The 21,149-nt window shown below is 40.0% G+C and overlaps 1 protein-coding gene and 3 long non-coding RNA genes across 5 annotated transcripts in view; 1 reads left to right on the plus strand and 3 right to left on the minus strand.

The window, feature by feature from the left end:
* The window catches only part of ctsz (cathepsin Z), a 471,668-nt gene that overhangs the window by 310,230 nt on the left and 140,289 nt on the right, over positions 1–21,149 (plus strand). The window lies entirely within an intron of this gene.
* Positions 1,033–8,353, minus strand: LOC308335545. Its single transcript, XR_013966037.1, has 3 exons — positions 8,287–8,353; positions 4,622–4,781; positions 1,033–3,585 (listed from the first exon to the last, which is right to left on the minus strand). It is a non-coding gene; the product is annotated as an uncharacterized lncRNA (long non-coding RNA).
* Positions 11,951–13,879, minus strand: LOC308335548. Its single transcript, XR_013966040.1, has 3 exons — positions 13,806–13,879; positions 13,283–13,369; positions 11,951–12,122 (listed from the first exon to the last, which is right to left on the minus strand). It is a non-coding gene; the product is annotated as an uncharacterized lncRNA (long non-coding RNA).
* On the minus strand, positions 14,796–15,961 carry LOC308335542. 2 transcript variants are annotated; one of them, XR_013966033.1, is made up of 4 exons: positions 15,871–15,961; positions 15,401–15,464; positions 15,067–15,117; positions 14,796–14,889 (listed from the first exon to the last, which is right to left on the minus strand). It is a non-coding gene; the product is annotated as an uncharacterized lncRNA (long non-coding RNA). The 2 variants fall into 2 exon arrangements; XR_013966034.1 differs by lacking the exon at positions 15,067–15,117 and having other exon boundaries at positions 14,827–14,889.

Here is a 21,149-nt window from a genome sequence, read left to right on the forward strand (position 1 = left end):
GGGTGTCTGTTGTAAGACGCAGAAACACCCAACGATCCCAGGTTTACAACACTGATGATGTGTCCAAGTTCATGAATCAGTAGATGTTTATTTGACTGTACTTACTGCTGCTTTGTGTATCCTGACTCAGACTGTGTTTAATTAACTGTATCTGCTGCTGCTTTGTGTATGCTGACTCAGACTGTGTTTAATTAACTGTATCTGCTGCTGCTTTGTGTATCCTGACTCAGACTGTATGCCAACTGCAACATGGAGAGACGTCAAGGTGTCTGATTTCAATACACATCATGTACCATCGAGTCTATGGCATAGACTTACTTTGTGGTGCAAATCTTTGAATATATATTCTTTCACAGCGTGAAACCTTTTTAACTCTAATCGTTGCTCCTGGGGGGTCCCTGGAACAACATATTTTCAGATGGGGGTCTAAATGGGTTAAGAGCACTGTAAAGGGTGATGCATTCACAATAAAAGGACATTTGAATACAATCGAAACTATTGGTTTAGAATAGAAAAATAAGAATAAAATAAAAATTCAATACATTTTTCACACACATTGTTAACAATGAATTTTCAAAACCTCCAAAGTATTTTATGTATGGGCTGATGTTGACCTCAAAATGCAATATTGGTATTAGCCGATATTTGAAAACATGGGCTAACATTTCAATAACTGTGAATCTGTGAAGTATTTGGAATAAAATTAACTTTTTTCCAAAATGTCAGTTTGTCACCTTCATCTTCACATTCAATAGATCCCGTGATCTTTTGTGGCCAGATGTAATTTCCTGGGGTCTAGTAGGACTATAGAAAACAATAATTAAGAAATTGCTGTACAATTTGGTAAAACAATTACATTTACCAACTTGTTCGAATGTCCCCGCCCCCTGTGTTAAAATGAAAGAAAGCAGCAAAAACTTTCTCTAATAACCTAAAACATGAACCTTGGTTGAAAAACAACCAAAGTTGTCCTTTAAGGGTTTAACGTGAGGAGAAAAACTAAAGATCAGGAGAATGGAGGCCTCTATTGAATAGTTTATTAGACATGAAAAACAGTTCAGTCAAATACTGATTCCAAAAGGGAGAACACAAAAAGAAAGTCCTTGCGAAACAATTCCATTCAGGCCCTATGTAATCAATTCCTAATAGCAGGAGAACAAAAATCACACGTTCAGAGCTAACTTTTGGTACCTTGAATTTGGGGAAACTACTTGACCGGGTGCGGGTGTACTTCAGAAAAGAAGAGATGGATTTAGGACACTTTCCAAGCATGGCTTTATACAAGAACAGGTGCCAATGCAGTTTCCCTCTCTCTGTCAGGGAGGACCATCTAACCTTGTTATATAAGATACATTGGTGAGTACCATAGCTATCACCCGTAATAAACCTAATTGATGAGTGATAAACAGAGTCTCTAGGGATTTAAGAGTGGATGCTGCTGCATGTCTATAGATTATGTCTCCATAATCCAAGACAGACAGGAACTTTTTTGTTTTAGCAAGTGACCGAGTTATTTAAACTTAGGTCTCACTGTTTAGAGTAGACATATTTTTTATTGTCCAGTGTGGACATGCTGGTGTGTCTTTAGGTTACTTGACTGTCTGAAACTCTTGTCACAATGTTTACATTGGAAAGGTTTTTCTCCAGTGTGGACATGCTGGTGTTCCTTCAGGTGAATTGAATGAATGAAACTCTTGTCACAATGTTTACATTGGAAAGGTCTTTCTCCAGTATGGACACGAAGGTGTGTCTTTAGGTTACTTGACTGACTGAAACTCTTGTCACAATGTTTACATTGGAAAGGTTTTTCTTCAGTGTGAACACGAATGTGTGTATTCAGATTACCTAAGATCTTGAAACTCTTGTCACAATGTTTACATTGGAAAGGTTTTTCTCCACTGTGGATACGAAGGTGTATTTTCAGCTGAGATGATGTGGTAAAACTCTTGTCACAAGTTTTACATTGGAAAGGTTTTTCTCCAGTGTGGATACGAAGGTGTATTTTCAGCTGAGATGATGAGGTAAAACTCTTGTCACAAGTTTTACATTGGAAAGGTTTTTCTCCAGTGTGGACATACTGGTGTCTGTTCATGTAATCTGAACGACTGAAACTCTTGTCACAATGTTTACATTGGAAAGTTTTTTCTCCAGTATGGACACGAAGGTGTGTCTTTAGGTTACCTGACTGACTGAAACTCTTGTCACAATGTTTACATTGAAAAGGTTTTTCTCCAGTGTGGTGGACACGATGGTGGATATTCAGAGCACGTGACACACTGAAACTCTTGTCACAATGTTTACATTGGAAAGGTTTTTCTCCAGTGTGGTGGACACGATGGTGGATATTCAGAGCACCTGACACAGTGAAACTCTTGTCACAATGTTTACATTGGAAAGGTTTTTCTCCAGTGTGGACACGAAGGTGTGTTTTCAGGGAAGATAATCTAGTAAAACTCTTGTCACAATGTTTACATTGGAAAGGTTTTTCTCCAGTGTGGACACGGAGGTGATCCTTCAGGTGAGATGAGTGCCTGAAACTCTTGTCGCAATGTTTACATTGGAAAGGTTTTTCTCCAGTATGGAAACGGAGGTGAACCTTCAGGCCAGATGAGACCCTGAAACTCTTGTCGCAATGTTTACATTGGAAAGGTTTTTCTCCAGTATGGATACGCTGGTGCTTCTTCAGTTCAAATGAATTTCTGAAACTGTTGTTACATAATTCACATTGGAATTCTCCAGTGTGGACACGAAGGTGTTGCTTCAGGAGAATAGATACACTGAAACTCTTGCCACAGAATTCACATTGGAAAGGTTTTTCTACAGTGTGGACACGAAGGTGTGACTTCAGATAACTTGAATCTTTGAAACTCTTGTCACAAAGTTTACATTGGAAAGGTTTTTCTCCAGTGTGGACACGAAGGTGTGACTTCAGATGACATGTCTGATTGAAACTCTTGCCACAGAACTCACATTGGAAAGGTTTTTCTCCAGTGTGGACACGGAGGTGGCTGTTCAGTTCACTTAAGCATTTGAAACTCTTGTCACAATGTTTACATTGGAAAGGTTTTTCTCCAGTGTGGACACGAAGGTGTGACTTCAGATGACATGTCTGATTGAAACTCTTGCCACAGAACTCACATTGGAAAGGTTTTTCTCCAGTGTGGACACGGAGGTGGCTGTTCAGTTCACTTAAGCATTTGAAACTCTTGTCACAATGTTTACATTGGAAAGGTTTTTCTCCAGTGTGGACACGATGGTGGATATTCAGAGCACCTGACACACTGAAACTCTTGTCACAATGTTTACATTGGAAAGGTTTTTCTCCAGTGTGGACACGAAGGTGTGACTTCAGGGCACTAGAATATTTGAAACTCTTGTCGCAATGTTTACATTGGAAAGGTTTTTCTCCAGTGTGGACACGCTGGTGCTTCTTCAGGGAACCTGAGTCAATGAAACTCTTGTCACGCCGTTCGTCATCATCGTCTTCACTGGTCTCCTCCCAATCATCACTGTCTTCAGTGACTTCAGTGTCAGATTCAAGTTGAACTTCAACCTCAGAGCAGTGGGAAGACATGTGCAGGATGTCTAGGAGCAGAAACATAACATTATGGTCAACACTGGATTCCTAAAATGTAAAACCATTCTTCGTCCATGTTCCATGTACTAAATGAGCCATTACCTACCAAGATAAGATTGACTAAACAGTTACCAACTACAGCTTATTACTGTTCTGAATTTATTTTTGCAAAATACAAAAAAAGCAATGTGCAGTTTTGTGTCCGGGTAGTAGAGGGCAGCACGGGTCCATCCGGAACCGAATACCCGAGAGCCGAACCGAGAGCCGAGCCAATATTTTGGACCAAACAAATAATTACAATGAAGAAAAACAACAAAAGAAGTGTTTTTGTCTACTTTCTAATTCTTTGTTTGGCCCGAAAAATTCTGTGTGTTGTCCTGATTTGTCACGACAAGAGTTGGCTTCGTACGACGCTTAAAAGGTCTTTAAATAAATTAAATAAGAACTGCCTATGGGGAAATGCATTGCGTTTTCATTTCCTGGGCCGTTCGTTGTTCTGAAAGGGGGAGGGACTGCGACGCTCTATTCAACTAGATTAGGCCACTAGGGGGCCACAGCTGTATAATCATTGTGTGGGGGCGGGGCCGCACAGCATGCACGCTTTGCGCCATTTGTATTTAGGGTTCCTTCCTGGAGGCTGAACCCTTGACAGTCAAACGGGCCAATGAAATAAACAGTAATATAGTGACATCACACTATCAGCCCCTCCCCCTACAACTACAGCTGTGGGTGCGGCTTCAGTTCAGGTTCACCAACACTTTTTGGAAAACGTTCTCCCTCCTTATATTGTAATAATACCTGATGATCATGTTTTGGAAGGTGGAAGAAAATCGTGGCACTCCATCTTTTTTCTCTATGTAAAAGATAGAGCGTCACAGTAGAGACAGACGTATTAGGACCCATAGCCTGGAGGGATGCAATGCTCTGATTGGTTCATTAACTTCAGAGCCAGCGTTTCCAGCATAGACAAGCTGAAACTTAAAAATAAAATGCCATTTCCGTTTCACTACTCCTTTAAAGAAAGGAAGAGAACATGAAACTTACTGAGGTGTGGCTGGTCTTCAGCTTCCTGTTTAATAGAAACGTCTTCAGCTTCCTGTTCAATAGAAACGTCTTCAGCTTCCTGTTCAATAGAATCGTCTTCAGCTTCCTGTTCAATAGAAACTTCTTCAGCTTCCTGTTTAATACAAACGTCTTCAGCTTCCTGTTTAAGGCGAGACATGGCAGGTGAAATCATGATTTTGCAATTTTGAGATGTTGTGCTATTTTGCTTCCTAAACATGTTTTCTTTCAAACGAAAGCAAAATAAACATCCAAAAATACAGATTTAGATGTTTATTTTAGCCAATGACAGCTCGTTTTGCTGGGTGAAAAACCACCCTCTATTTTCATGATTGGTTGTTGGTACAAAGAGGTCCAGACCTTTCCAATGATATATGGCATTATATGTTGTTGCCAAGGTTTGGATGAGATATTTTGTCTCAAAATAGTGGCTTCAAATATAACGTTTTGGAATTTTACAATACAAATCTTTAAAGGCCTTTTTCTCAAAATGAGTTTTCCTCATACCTGGGACAAAAAAGTCTCCACATCAGTTGCACTCACATACACCAAACTTTCCAGTCTTATTCATAATTATATTCTGCAGAGGTTTACAGAATGGTTTGTTGATATATCATTCATATCCTGATTTACATCACATTTTATTAAAGGTGATATAGGCAGGTTTTCAGCCAAAAATCAAAATATTTATCTATCTATATTTGTGGCCTTATTCCCTCTATCTTCCCCTATATTTTGATGCTGAGCTGCTGCCCTGTAGACATACACTCTCCCTTTGTCTCCCTCTATGTGTTTGTATCTGTTTATATCCACTGTTGTTTATGTCGCGGGACGGAATAAAGTGTGTTGGGAGGAGGGTCTGTGTGGGGGGTGACGCGGAGTCTTAGCCAATCACAGCGCGAGGGTGTGACTGTGTGTTCGACCCAGCAGTATTATAATGAAAACGCAATGCGATTTCATTGCAAGTATAATATTATCCCCATATCTTAGTTTCACCATTGTTCATGTGAAATAGTATGTTTATGATGTAATATGTAAGCCTGTTGAAATTATGAGAATCGCTATGTATAGCGCATGGTTGGGTGGTCCGGCCGGCTTGAAGCTTGCATTCAACCCGTGCTCGCCAACGGTGACAAGCCGTCGCTGATCATAGGGATTTTTCTTCATTGCAATGAATAACCGTGGACAAAGTAGTTCACATGAACGATGCTGTAGTGGCTGGGGCATTTGAGGGGCAATATGTTTTATATGCACGATTACAAATGAAAGATAATTGAATTGAGAGCCAGTGAGTCTGCTCCACTACTTCCTACTTCCTCATTTGCGGGACTCGTCGTGTCAGTCTTGTGATATTGTGATTACGCTACAGTTACCCTTAAAAAAACATGTCAACTCAATGTCATTGTTGTAACTATGATATCGATAGAAATTCATATTTTTTTAATGTCATATTTAGCCATACGAGCGCAATATCCATAGCGTCCCTCCCAGCAGCAACAACAACCCCATAGCCCGAAGTGACCTGGCTCAGCCAATAGAATGACGGGGGGAGGGGGGTGGAGCTAGATTTTAATTTGTTTGGAAACACTCGATCAATTCTGTGTACAAACACTGGAAACTTGTCTACAATACCTTTAAATGAGTGCATATAATGCCTAATTTGCATATTTAAACATATAATTTCAGAAAACGTAAATTAATCTTAGTCTTAATATAAGTAATCAACTGGAGAAGTTTCATTGTGATAGCTATAGAGCGTCGCAGTCCCTCCCCCTTTCAGAACAACGAGTGGCCCAGGAAATTAAACCCAATGCATTTTTCCCCATAGGCATTTCTTAAAGTATTTATTTAAAGACGGTTACGCCGCGGACAAAGCCAACTCGGATCGTGACAAATCATGACAATGAACACAATGTTTTGGGGTCGATCAAATAATTTATAAGAAGAAAAACAAAACAAATAGTGGTGTCTCCTGCCTTTATTTTCTTCTTTCTAACGATTTGATCGGCCCGAGACATTGTGTTCATTGTCATGGTTTGTCAGTTGTCACGATCCGAGTTGGCTTTGTCCGCGGCGTAACCGTCTTTAAATAAATACTTTACGAAATGCCTATGAGGGAAAATGAACGGCGAATTATTTTCCGGGTCTCTCGAGGGGGCGGGACCGCGACACTCTATTAAGGCTCATTCATAGTCTTTTCGGTGGCGAGGTGACCACCCACCGAGGTGACCACCCACCGGAGCTGAAATAACGTTGAGCGGTGTGACCACCCACCGGAGCTGAAATAACGTTGAGCGGTGTGACCACCCACCGGAGCTGAAATAACGTTGAGCGGTGGTCTTTTCTTCCCTGGCGGATATCGAACCGACAAAACATCCGTGCATTTATTTGCAATTGTTTCATTTCATTTATAATAAAACGATTCATTTGCAATAGTATTACTAATCCGGTTCATTGCATCACCGGCCCCAGCGCATAACGTTAGGAGAGGAATCAGTTGCTTGCTGTAGAATATATTTGCGAGATTATCACAAACGTAGGCTACATACATGCATGTGAGACACATTTACCCATTCTGACCTGAGATCAGATTCTAAAAATGTCTTCTACATCCTGACAGTTTTCATTCTGACCTGAGATCAGATTAAAAAAATGTCTTCTATGTCAGTCGCTCTTTGATTTTTCAAAAAAATAGCAGACCTACAAGCTCGTAGCGCGCCACTCGGTGGGAGCTTGTAGATCTGCTATTTTTCAATAGCTAAAGCACGACATGATGCCAACACCAAAATGGGTTAATGGTGTCACGGACATATGTTGTATTAATATTCATTATTTCCTGCCATAAAAAAATATATGTTATCTAACATTATTTAATTGAATTGCGATACATAATAAAACTTAATTATGTAGGCCTAGATAGTAATTTATTGGAATTGGACTGCTGTTTCACACCAAACGTAGCCTATTGTGAGCAGAGCTTGTAGACCGGCTACTTTTGGTAATAAGTACCCGATCTACAATCTCACAACACGGACGTCGCTTATAGATCGGCTATTTCAAGGTGGTGCACATATTGCTGGATAATGGATATATATATATATATCTATTGATAATAATCATAGGCCTATGTTATTATTTTTTTCATTCATCACTTTCTTTATTAATCCATGAATTTAAAAATAATTTAACAAACTGTCCTTGTCTTTACGACAGCCTGCAGTCACTTATTTGATACAGTCTGTTCCTATAGTTTTGACTGGTTTCTTGTAGTCAGTCGATTCTTCATATCCAAATGAGTGAAATGGCCGGGATGATTTGTTTATTTTTAAACAGTTCTTATATGAGGCGATCTGAAAAAATAAAAAACCCCTATGGGAATTACAATGCAGATAAAAAGTACATGAACCCGCAGACCTATAGCGCCCTCTACCAATATTGACGTCAGACTCGGTGCTCCTTTATTAATTATCACTATTAGGGCCGATTCATACTCCTATTTTAGAGCCGAATAAAAGTCGGTTCGGCTCTGTAGAGCCTACAATTTGACGTCATTTGAGGTTCGGGGGGTACCGTCCTAAAGTCGTCTCTTCGGTGCTACTGAAAATTAAGTTAACTTGTTTTCCTTATTCACCTGTATAGTGTCTCACCTGAATATAAACGTCCCTGGCTGAGTCTGGAGAGTTCATCTTCACCTGCAGGCTGGACTCCGGTCTGAAATCAAGTGAATAAGGAAGGACTTTAATAACCGGAGACCTATAGTCCGGGCAGCCGGGGGTGTGGAGTGGGAAATGTGTTAAATCGTTCTAAAATATTGCCTATAATTAATGAGTCCACTTGCTGACCGGCTGTCGGTATTGAGAATTGTATTTAGATAGGGGTTTATATGTGAACATATACATTACCTACCTATATACGGCAAGATGTTGCATGATGTGCCATGTGTTCAAAGGGGGTTTTCATGATTCTGAATCAATTCCAAGCATTAGATTTGGGGTTTAGATTCCTTGGGCTAAAAACAGCCAGACAAATGTGATGAGGTCAGCACATTGGGCAAGTGGCTATTGCCGTTTTTAGCCCAAAGGAGTGTTTATTGTGGATGGAATGGATTCAGAATTGCCTTAAATAGGTGGTTAATCATTAACCACATATACTGTACAGTATCCCCCATAAACAACAATTGACAATACAACAACACACAAGGAACAATGGTGTAAAGTGAATAAGGTGAAAGTAACCAATGCGTTTTTAATGTAGAGCGACTTACATTAAGCAAGAACAAAAAAGCATGGGAATACATCACATAAAAACATTTATCAAGAAACATGCGTAGTATATAAACTATACATCTATACTACTATGCTATACATATTAGTATAGATGTATAGTTTATATGACTGGAAGAGAGAGTCTGTGCCGATCTAGACTCGATTGCCTTGTGCAGCCCTGCTCTCTGTCCGCATGGAAACCAAGACCTACAATGTAAGTAAGTAACACCACAAACAAATGATAAATAAACTCCTCCTAAACAATCTTCATCTGATGCAGAATAGACAACGCTCCAACTGATGTTCACAAGGGCTTTTCACCAAAACTATAAATGAAACCACACAAACAAAACAACTTTTAACACAATGATGTATATGACATTTTTGACAGTCACGCTGTATGTCCTTTTCCCATAATAATAATGAAATCCACATGTCACACAAACATACACGATGCAATGCAATATAACTGTGCAAAATGCATGATCGCCCTACCAACAGTCATTAAGACATGTGAATCCCTTGACTCCGTCAAAACCGCTCTCAAAGGGCACCTACGGATGGCTGCAATTCGAAACTGGCCTCTGTAAAATCTGAATCCCCCCCACCGCCCCCCCCTTTTCCCCTCACTGTATATGTATCTTTTCCCTTTTTGCTAATATATGATGAATTCCTGTTCTGTTCTTTGACTACATAGAAGTGTCTATTTGTATGTCTCTAAATGTTTTGATGAATTGAACAATGTGGACCCTGTTGTAAACAAGTGTAATGCTTGATTGGGTCGTCCACTCACAGTTGACAGTTTCTGTATTGAGTTTGTGCTTAAAATGTACTGTGATTCTACAAACTGTTAATACATATTTCAAACAATCAATCAATGGTAACCATGGCGCAATGAATGGTGTCTGTTTCCCGTTTCTGCACAAGGAGGGCGAGTGTATTTCCAAACAGTTTTTTTTATACCCAGCACCCTAATCAAGGGAACTTGATTCAGCTGGAGGGGCACTTCCAGACGAGGGAACCTCCCGAGAGCACTTCAAGTCAATGGACTGGTTTCAGAAAGGGCCCAACATGGCTCTGCCCCGCACCTCTCTCTCGGGAAGAGAAGAGAGCTTTCTCCCTTTGGAGAAGCGACTTACAATATTATTACTGCTGCTAGTATTAACTACTGCTTGTTTAGAATAATTTATAACTAACAAGCAGATATGAGAGAAATACTCGTGTTGTTCCATGTTAAAAATGATTAAATAATATAAAAGATAAATGTAGTAAAAACAAGGTGAATCAGTTGATCTTACCTGCTGTGTTTCAGCGTTGAGCTGCTTAACGAACACACTGTTTTCAAACCGTTTCAAACCTTTACCATTATTTATTATTATTGTGTTTTCAAACAACGCTGCTAACAGGCTAAAAGCTAGCTGTGTGTGAACGCAGTTCGACGCACATAGGCCTACTACTGTGCAAGGGCTGTGCGCATGAGCACTAGCTCTTTAAGACAGAGTTACGACAACTCTGTTCACGTCACAATGGCGGCTCTTCTACATAGGCTTCTATTGAAAAGGGACATCCGGTAGTTTACGGAATGCATTGGAGTCGAGAGAACATGAACCACGTGACCAGGCTGTTTTCTGCCCCCTCAATGTCGTAACTCTCTCTGTGGTCTGCCCTGCTGGAGCCTGGAGCGTGCACGGTGCACGTACCATGAACGGTCACTAGGGGGAGGCATAGTACAGTGTAACACAGTGGGGAGCAGCTATGGAACAGTTCATAGACCATTTGGAAGCACTCGTTTTCTGTAAAGCAATTAACGTTCTGCTGCCAAAGCAAAGTAAGCTAAATTCTTTGTTTATATTACAAGGTGAATCAGTTCATCTTACCTGCTGTGTTTCAGGGTTACATTATTTGTTCTGCCTGGTTTAAATAAACATAATTGTCTAGTATTCTTTATTGTATTATTAACTAATAACTAGTTGTTCTAAGTTCAAACTAGTTAATAACTAGCTTTTCTATTAATAAACTAGATCTATTCATTAGATTGTTAAGTTATATTTTTTGCATTATTTGTTCTGCCTAAACTAACTAAAAGTTATTCTAATTTCTAAAGTTTTCAAAGGAGTACAGAGTCAAGTACCACACTACAAGAACAAGCCAATTTAAAAACAGTCTTATTACTTAAAATTCAGTCTGGTCTTCGTGGTAAGAAATGTAATACAATTTAAAATTGCATACAGTAATTTAATTACAATAATATTCAACATTCATGTTTGGCTCTGTTCTGGGAGATTGTCAATGGACCCATAACGGACACCCGGGTATAAATGCAATATTTTATTAACAAGAAAATAATGAATATTTACAGATATATGGCATCATGAATAAATTACAATCAACATGAAACATTACTTTTATTACAATTTTATTTTTGACTATGGCGTCTTCTCTCGTGTATCATCAGATGTCCGGCTCCATGCTCGCCTCTCCTTGGAGGCCAGTTGGGTCAGAATACAGTACACCACATTGTGACAGCTGTAGTGAGTCTACAGTCCACCTGCCTGCTGGCAATATAGCCTGGTTGTGATATGTAGATGTGATTTATATTTTTTGTTTGTTTTTATAAGTCATTCTATAATTACAATACAAAGTAATTGTATTTATTTTATGTATTACTATTGTATTAATTGTATTTTATATATTACTATGTTATTACTAATTGTATTTATTTGATGTATTACTATGTTATTACTAATTTTACTTCATGCATTACAAATTGTATTTGTTTTATGTATTACTGTTATTACTAATTTTATTTTTTATGCATTTATTTATTTTATGTATTACTGTTATTACTAATTTTATGCATTACTATATTGATATTTTAATTTATTTTATGAATTATTGTCTATATTACTAATTGTATTTATTATTATTATTATTATTATTATTATTTATTTATATTTTATCCATTACTATGCTATTACTAATTTTATTTACTATTTTAATTTACTTTTATTTTACTATAATCTATTTTTTTATCGTTCGTTTTATCCATTTATTTATATTATTATCTAGTTATTTATATTGGTTTATTATTTTATTGTTTATTATTTTCAAAGAGCCCTGATTGATCACATCTACATATCACCACTACCAGTCAGGATCTGAGTGACTCAGAACCCTGGTGACCTCCAGATGGAGCCACACAGGAGACCAGCAACGTGCTAAAGAAAAGAAAGAAATGCTCATTACTACTTTGTTCATAAAACAATATTGATTGAAATATTTATTAACAGTTTGCAGAATTACAGTACATGTCAAGCACAAACTCAATACAAAGACTGTTAACTGTAAGTGGACGACCCAATTAAGCATTACACTTGTTTACAAGAGGGTCCACCATGTTCAATTCATCAAAACATTTAGAGACGTACAAATAAGACACTTCTATATAGTCAAAGAACATAACAGGAATTCATCATAAAGGAGGTAAAAAGGGAAAATAAACTTATACAGTGAGGGGAAAAATGGAGTCAAGGGATTCACATGTCTTAATGACTGTTGGTAGGGCGTTCCACATTTTGGTGGCATAGGAGTGAAAATAATTTAGTCCCTTGTTTGTGCCGAATCTGGGTTGTACATGGTTCGTTGCACACCCTCTGGTGTTGTGGGTGTGGACTTCGTTAACATAAAGGAAGTATCTAGACAGGTACATGGGTATCTTGGTGGTGTATCGAATCTTGTGGACCAGACCCATTGCAAGATGCTGTACTCTGTCGTCGACCCTAAGCCATCCCAGCCTGTCAAAGTGGGCAGGAGTGAGGTAGGTTCAGGGAGTGAGGCCAAGTAGGAGCCTGACCAGTTTGTTTTGGGAGGTCTGGAGCCTAGTTTTAAGGGCCTTTGAGGTGCTGTGGTACCAGGAGGTGCATGCATAGTCAAAGAAACCTTGTACGAGGGCTCCTGTTAAGGTCTTCAAGGTGTTTTTGTTGACCAGTGAGGAGATCCTGTAAAGGAAACTTGTTCTTTGGTTGACTTTTTTGATTACGTTGGTGGCCATTTTATCACCGGAAAGATTAGCCTCCAGGATGGAACCTAGGTAGGTAATTTCATCTTTACGTGTGATAACATTGTCACCAACTCTAACCAAGAAGCCATTTGCCTTGCTGAGATTACTATTAGATCCAAAGAGAATGGATTCAGTTTTTCCCAGGTGTAAAGATAGTTTGTTATCAGCGAGCCAGGTGCAGATTCTACCGAGTTCAGAGCTGAGGGCCTTTTCAACCTGCAGTTTGTTCCTGTCCGAGACTAGCAGTGCAGAGTCATCTGCGAACAGGAACAAGCTGATGTCATGATCATAGTGTGTGTGCGTGTGTTGTATAGTTACCTTGCTGTGATGTAACTCCAAAGGTGATCAGAAATAGTTGCTCCATCGGCTAGAAACGTGCTCTTCACCGGCATGATGATCTTGTTCCTAAAAAAAAGTCTATAGTCAACCCTAACTGATTACAGAACATGATATAAAAAAACACAACTAGAAGGATTTAGGCCTGTCACAATTACCTAATCGCCAAGTATTTGAGATACTTTTTTAGAGATTAGTCATAATCGTCTCCATGTTGAAAATGTTCATATATTGTCAAACATGTTAAAGAAATAATGCAAGCATAATACAAGCTCTAAATGTGTCACTTTGTAATTTACTTCTTTTTTGAGTGTATAAATTTATTGAATTATGCCATGTGCAGCTTTTTGTTTACAAAGCCTACAAAAGCCAAAGTTTTATTTAGAATGTTAGTATGACGCAATTAAATTGTTACTTATAATTTATTTGAGCGACAATTAAATCGGCCATTATAAAACCTTAAATTCTGACAGGCCTAAACAGGTTCCACTGGCGTCTACCGAACCTTCTAGCTCCGTCCGAGCCTCCCAGCGACCCAGAAGTCCTCAGTGGAAACACCCGGGGAAAGCTTCGGATCTCGGCTGAGATCTCCAGTCTAACAAACGAAAGACACACACCCCATATTAGCTTTGCTGTGTGTGCGTGTCCTGTCACAACATACACATGCACTTACAGTTTATGAATAGGGACGTTTAAGAATAGGGATCGACCAATTATCGGCAACGGACGATTATTGGCTTTTTACGAAGCCTAAAAAAGACCTAACCCTAAAGCGGTTCGTACCGTTGAGTTCCTCACTGAGAAGGCCCAGGTCCGAAGTCCTCCAGCGTCTACCCAGATCTCCGTCCTCCGTCCTCCCATCCATGGACAGACCTGCAGATCTCCATCTCTAGAGGCTCCAGCCGCTCCAGCTGTCTATGATCTCCATCCTGAGAGAGAAAGAAACCATTAGCTCTACAAGCTCACAACACGTTGCAGTGTGAGCTTGTAGATCTGCTATTTTTGCTGAACGGAATAGGGATGCTGGGGTTGAAGTAGTTAACAAAAGTGTCAAAGACTTTGATTAGCTTGGAAAGCTGACAGACATTCAACCAGAGTGCCACTAGGAGGCATCAACACATGTATAGTCCACAACATCTTTTGTAATTTGTATTCAAGTTGTTACAAAGACCAAGAGGCACGATCATGATATGAGATATTGACTCTCAAACTATTGTGCAGAGTCATTTAGATTTATCCTAAAATATTTAAAACATTTGAATTGCTGTAAATGATGCCATTCTTCGTACCATAACAGTACAAAAGCAGTTATCCATCCTCAGAAACAAGCAAGAACTAATTCTACTCACAGCTCATCAGAGTCCTCTGAGGAAGCCCCCGTGGGGGGGGGGGGGGGGGGGGGGAGCTTTGGAACGGATCTCTGTCCAGGGAACATCAGATCGTCTATCGATATCTCCATTCTAACAAAGAAAAAAAACATGTGTACACACCAAATTAGCCTTTGTGTGTGTGTGTGTGTGTGTGTATGTATGTGTGTGCACTCCCTGTCCAGCAGCCGCGTTCCAGCGACGTCTACCGCGATCTTCATCCTAACAAAGAAAGATTGATTAGAGTGACCAAGAGCCAGATATATATTCTATCCTGTCACAACATATATACATAAAACTTTTATTTATAGAGAACATTTAAACAGAAGCTAAACATATCACTTACAGTAATAAACGTTTCAGTTAGGGTTCTTTTTGACAGGCCTAACAGGGTCTTACTTTGAGTCGTCTTCAGAGGAATGCAGATTCCTGGAGAGACCTGCAGTACATCTGGAAGAAAGACATGGCCGTTATCGTCTATGAATGGCTTCATAGAAAAGAGCTTCGCACATCACTCCCTTGTTGTTGCCGCCAATAGTCTGGATAGTCTATACTTCTTATTCTTGATGACAATTGTTTATGAATTTGATGTATTACTATGTGTTGTTGCTTACTGTAAGTCACTCTGGATGTGAGAACTGCCTAAATTGTTGAAATTCAATTTATTTGAGCGACAATAATCGTCCAGTAAAAAGAAACTTCATAATCGTGAAAGGCCTAGAGCGGTTCTTACTGTGCGGTTCCTCACCGGGCAGGCCCATGTCCGAAGTCCTCCGGCATCTACACAGATCTCCGTCCTAAGAAAGAAATAAGGACCAAATTAGCTTTTGTTGAGCTGCATATTCAGAACCACTTAAACCCTCTATAGATTTGATAAAACAGACCTTTAAAGAGAGCATTTGGTATATGCTCCGATTTCACTCTACACAAATTGATTTGCCAAACATAGCAGATCTACAAGCTCACAACACGTTGCAATGCGGTGTGAGCTTGTAGATCTGCTAATTTGGCTGAACGCTCCCCCCAGAATAGAGATGCTGGGGTTGAAGTGGTTAAAAAAAAGGTGTCATTAAGACTTTGATTAGCTTGGAGAGCTGACAGACATTCAACCAGTGCCACTAGGAGGAATCATACTGCCATGCTATACTTCGTACCATAACAGTACAACAGATATCCATCCCAACAAGAAATATTCCTACTCACAGCTCATCAGAAGTCCTCAGAGGAAACTCCCGGGAGGGAAGCTTTGGAACGGATCTCTGTCCTTCCACGACGTCTACCACGACCCATCCACCCTAAGAAAGAACGAAAGATGAATTTTTAAGTGACCAAGAGCCAGATATATGTACATTGTGTCCTTTCACATCATACACAAAATGTATAGAGAACATTTAAAACAGAAGCCGAACCACTCGCAGTAATAGAAAAGTCTAAGTGGTTTCTTACTTTGAGCCGCCTTCAGAGCCCCCCATGCAGATTCATCCATGGACAGCGAGAACTGCAGATATCCACCTGTAGGGGCTCCGGTTGAGTCTCGCAGCATCTGGAAGGAAGACACACGGTGCATGGTTATAGTCTATGAATGGCTTTACACATCACTCACTTGTTGCTGCTGCCAATAGGAATTTGTGATGTCTGTGTGGCGACAATTGCTGCGTCTGTCTGTTTTTTTATAATACATATAATTTATACAGCACTTAAGGTACCCAAAGTTGCTTCACAAAACAGTAAAAACAAATTTATTTGAAAATAAACTAGATTAAAAAGGTTCAAAACTAGATTTTTTTGGCATGTTTGTGAAGCTTTTCGGTTCCACACCAGTAACTGCTGTTCAGCTACATCCACGACCTCCCTGCAACAACATCAATGAAGTATGGCTATGCAGACGACCCGAGTACTGTGTCCCAGTCTGGAGCCGTAGCTCTCATGTCAAGAAGCTGGATGCTGCCCTCAACACCGGATGGGCCACCCCAAACAAACTGCCTGCCTGTTCTCGCTGGAATCACTCCAACAGAGGTCAGACGAGAAGCAGCCACGCTGGCCCTCACTGAGAAGGCACAGCTGAGTGAATCCCAGCCATCTCCTCCACAAGGTCGTCAGAGACACCACAGCACACGTGCCTCAAGTCACGGTGCCCTTTGCCACAACACAACACACACACCAAGTCACGGCGACCTTTGCCACAGCACCCTCGCACACGTGCCTCAAGTCACTGTGCCCCTTTGCCACACAGGCCCAGGAACTGCTCCACACAACACCAGCTGACACCTCCAAGGCATCCTGGGTGAAGGCAAGACAGAGAGACCAGTGGAATACATTGAGGACCCCAAATATGTTCTTTGCCAGCACCTCCACTGCAAGGAGTGGACAACCTTCAAAGCAGAAGTGGGACATCTCGGACAGTGCCCACTGTGAATGCGAGGATCCACTACAGACTGTGGAACACGTAATGACCATTTGCCCCAAATACCGGCCACCGAATGGTGATCGTGGCTTAGGTGACCTAGACAATGACACATTGTACTGGCTTGCTGCAACAGAGCTGAAGTTCTATGGACATACGGCAGAAGAAACTTTATCTTTTGTAATTTCTTAATTTTTTTGGCATGTTAGTCAAACCTTTGTGGCATTTAATTTATGTAACTTGTGGATGTTCTTTTATTTATTGGTGAAGTTTTAGTGGCACTTTGAAATGTATTGACACATTTGATATATGTTTTTGTTAGGGATGTCCGATATTAACGGCCGATAAAGGCATTAGAAATTAATAACCCTAACCCTTAATTTTATTTATTTTTTTACATTAAAAACATCTACAAGCTCACAATACAATAAGACACATGTGAGCTTGTAGATCTGCCATTTTCAAATGATTTTTATACATTTTAAAACTTGAGATGAGAGATTAGATCATTTTAGATGAGACATTTTACATAATGAGTAATTATTAATAATTACTTTTGGTATTTTAAGTACATTTTCATACCAAAACCTTTGTACCTTTACTCGAGTACATTTATTTGTAACAGAGTATTTCTATATTGCAGTATGTATGGCCTACTTTTATTGAAGTAAAAAGTTTGAGTTACGTTTCCACCACTGGAAAAAGCCTGCATATATATCGTTATCTGTTGATATCGGCTATTAGGAGTTGGACAATATCCAACACGGTTACACGGACTGTCGGACATCCCTTGATTTGTGTGATTTTGTGGCATTTTGTTTACTTTTGTGAACAACCAAAGAGCACACCCAGTATGTATCACAAGGCTATTCCACCAGTCAGGTGTACTTATATCTACATCTCATAAGCGGCCATGTACTAAACACTACAGACATCACAATTTGACTTTGGCAGCAGCAAGAAACGACTGATATGCAAAGCTCTTCAGCCATGCTTCTCTCTATACAAACACTCATAATGTCCACATGGACATCTTAGCAGCCAAGATGGGGTGGTCGGTCTGGAGGCCACTCAGACATGGGGACACAGGAGACCAGGGCATCCTCAGGTTCAGCGTTACAGCAGCATCTATGGTCATCTCCATCCACATCTAGAAAGAAAGAAATCAGAAGCTGACCATATCACCCACAGTAATAGAAACAAGGATCTCTGGCTAATAAGACAAATATTCCTTAAAACATTATAGTTGCCATCTATAACTAAAATTTAAAAATAAAAAAACACATTCAATATTTTATTTCTTTCACAATTATTTTACTCCATAGGAACTGTTCCCGTCGCAGGTTGATGATGTCCAGCACTATGGAATGTATGGAATGCATAAAAAGTATTTAAAATATTGCTTTGATGCTTATATTAATCTTAGGAAGTATTAAGCTGTTTTTTATTAGCATATGCATTCCATAGGGCTAGACCATATGGACATGACATAATCAATTTGCAACAGGAGCAGTTCCTATTGAGTGAAAGATTTATTTATGAAAGAAATAAAATATTTATGGTGTTTAAGATTTTCGTTATAGAGGGTTAAGAATAATGTCTTAAGGCATATGTGTCTTTAACCAGAGATCCTTTAAAGAATATTTAAAAGTGCAATATCAAAATGTATTTTACCCATCCGCTTCTAGAAAGCAATTTAAAATACAAATTACAAGTAATGTCGAGTACTTTTGGAAGTCACTGAACAGCCATGTGCCATGCCTACCACCCATGTGAATTTTCACATAATGCAGGAGGCAGCAGCATTACCCGTTAAAATGAGTGCTTCCAAAAAGAAAGTAGCTCAAAGTCACCTGAGTGTATTTTTATGAAACAAACGCTTTGCAGACTGAAAGAGTATAATTCAAGCTTGCCCTACAGCTGCAAAGTTAGCGAGTTTAGCATTGTTCTTTAAGAGAAGGCAGAAGCAGATTGGAAATTCAATTTGGATCAATGGGCTGTCACTCTTTATAGGACATTCCTCAAACTTTTTCAAATGATAAAGTAGTCATATCCTCATTCAGATCGACAGTTCCTATAGGACGGGGGTTTGGGCAGTATTTTTTTTTTGTTTTGTTTTTTGTTTTTTTTGGGGGGGGGGGTAACTGCAAAATCTTATTTATATTCTTTCACAGCAGGTTTTTAACTCAAATCTTTACTTCTGGGGAGGTACCCCCTTTGGTCATTAATCTTTTATTATGTTTTCTTTGTACAACAACTGGGTAGGAGTAAAAATAAAAATAAAAAAGAGTTCAGATGCCCACAGGCAATAACACGATGCACACCTTCCACCGGCGTGCGGCAGACGGGGCAGGCTGGAGCTGAGCAACTCCATCTCCTGGAGGCACTGCCGGTGGAAGGTGTGCTGACAGGACAGCATCTTCACATGGAACAGAAGCAACAGAAAACCTAATGACTCAACAAAACAAACCGCTTTTGTCACATAATCTGATTTAGTGAAACAGTGTGAAAGCAAAGCAGACCCTCCTCCAGCCTAAACCTAATCCTGTTACATACAATACAATGCATACAGCCGAGCAGTTGAAAGAAAGCGCTTCGGACCTTTGGTGTGTCGGAAAAGCGTGCGCGTCCCAACTTTTTCATGACCCATTAGGGTCCATTTGGCTCCATCTGTACACTCTCAGATTTAGACACATAAGGGTCCATTTGGTTAGAAACTATCATTAAGCTGGGGACCCCCTGGAACTCCTTGAAGGACCCCTGGGGGTCCCCGGACACCACGTTGGGAACCACTGTCCTAGAGGCCATTCATGTTTCATGGAAGTTGCTTCTGAACATGAATCCTATTGCTATAGTTTGACCACTTCAAATAATCTTCAAATAACCAATAACTGAAAAATAGCAGATCTACAAGCTCACAACACCTCGCAGCACGGCATGCTGTGAGCTTGTAGATCTGATATTTGCAGGGCCGTGACTATACTGGGCTTCTCTATGGAATCCCCCAAATGACTGAAATGCTGTAGTGAGGACAGAACTTTAATCCATGCCTTGGAGGTTCCGTGACTTCCGTCGTTCCGCTCCAAGCAGATCCAAGCAGACTCGAGCAACGGCTCCAGCCAAGCGGGGACGGAAGGCCCACCGGAGGAGGTGGAGGTGGAGGAGGCGGCTGAAGACATGAGTCTGAAGGCAGAGTCCGGGGGCTTCTGTGGGAAAGGGACAAAAAAGAGCCTGTCTTTATAGGACATTCCTCAAACTTTTTCAAATGATAAAGTCGTCATATCCTCATTCAGATCGACAGAGGAAAATCTAAAGGATCCTAAAGGACCCTATAGGACGGGGGTTTGGGCAGTTGTTTTTTTTGTTTAGTTGTTTTTTTTGGGGGGGGGGGGGGGTGGGTAACTGTGTACTCTTGGGGGTGTTAACGGTTAACTCATTTAGACCTGATGAGGACACATCTGTGTCACCTTATAGCTTTATTTTTATTTTTTAAATGTGTCCAAATCTTATTTATATTCTTTCACAGCACGTTTTTAACTCAAATCTTTACTTCTGGGGAGGTACCCCCTTTGGTCATTAATCTTTTATTATGTTTTCTTTCATGTACAACTGGGTAGGAGTAAAAGTTCAGATGCCCACAGGCAATAACACGATGCAAGTCTAATAGAAGATGGAACATGCATCTACAACAGGTTTCCGCAAGTCTTAATGAAAAATGTATTCATTTGTGTTGGCACTTGGTGTAAAATAAAGTACTGATAAGTTGATCTATAGCGTGGTTGACACAATTAAAAAGCACACAAGGCAGATATAGGACTCAAAAGACATTTTAGACCGCCTTGTTTCCATCAAACAAAACATCAAGTCTGGCTGTGGTTCGAACTTATACGCTGGTAATGTTCTTCCTGCAGCTCACTTTGGTCGCCAGGAAGAGTAGTCTTCACTGTAATGAGGACTAATGGGGCTCCGTAATAAACAATAGACACTAGAGGGCGCTGTGGCAATGATATCAGGCAGGTTTTCTCTAGTGTTAAACTGTAGCTGTTTGGTGTCACTCCCTGAGCAAGACAATTTGCTC

This window comes from Protomyctophum bolini, assembly GCF_963924005.1.
Source record: "Protomyctophum bolini genome assembly, chromosome: 20".
NCBI classification, from domain to species: Eukaryota; Metazoa; Chordata; class Actinopteri; order Myctophiformes; family Myctophidae; genus Protomyctophum; species Protomyctophum bolini.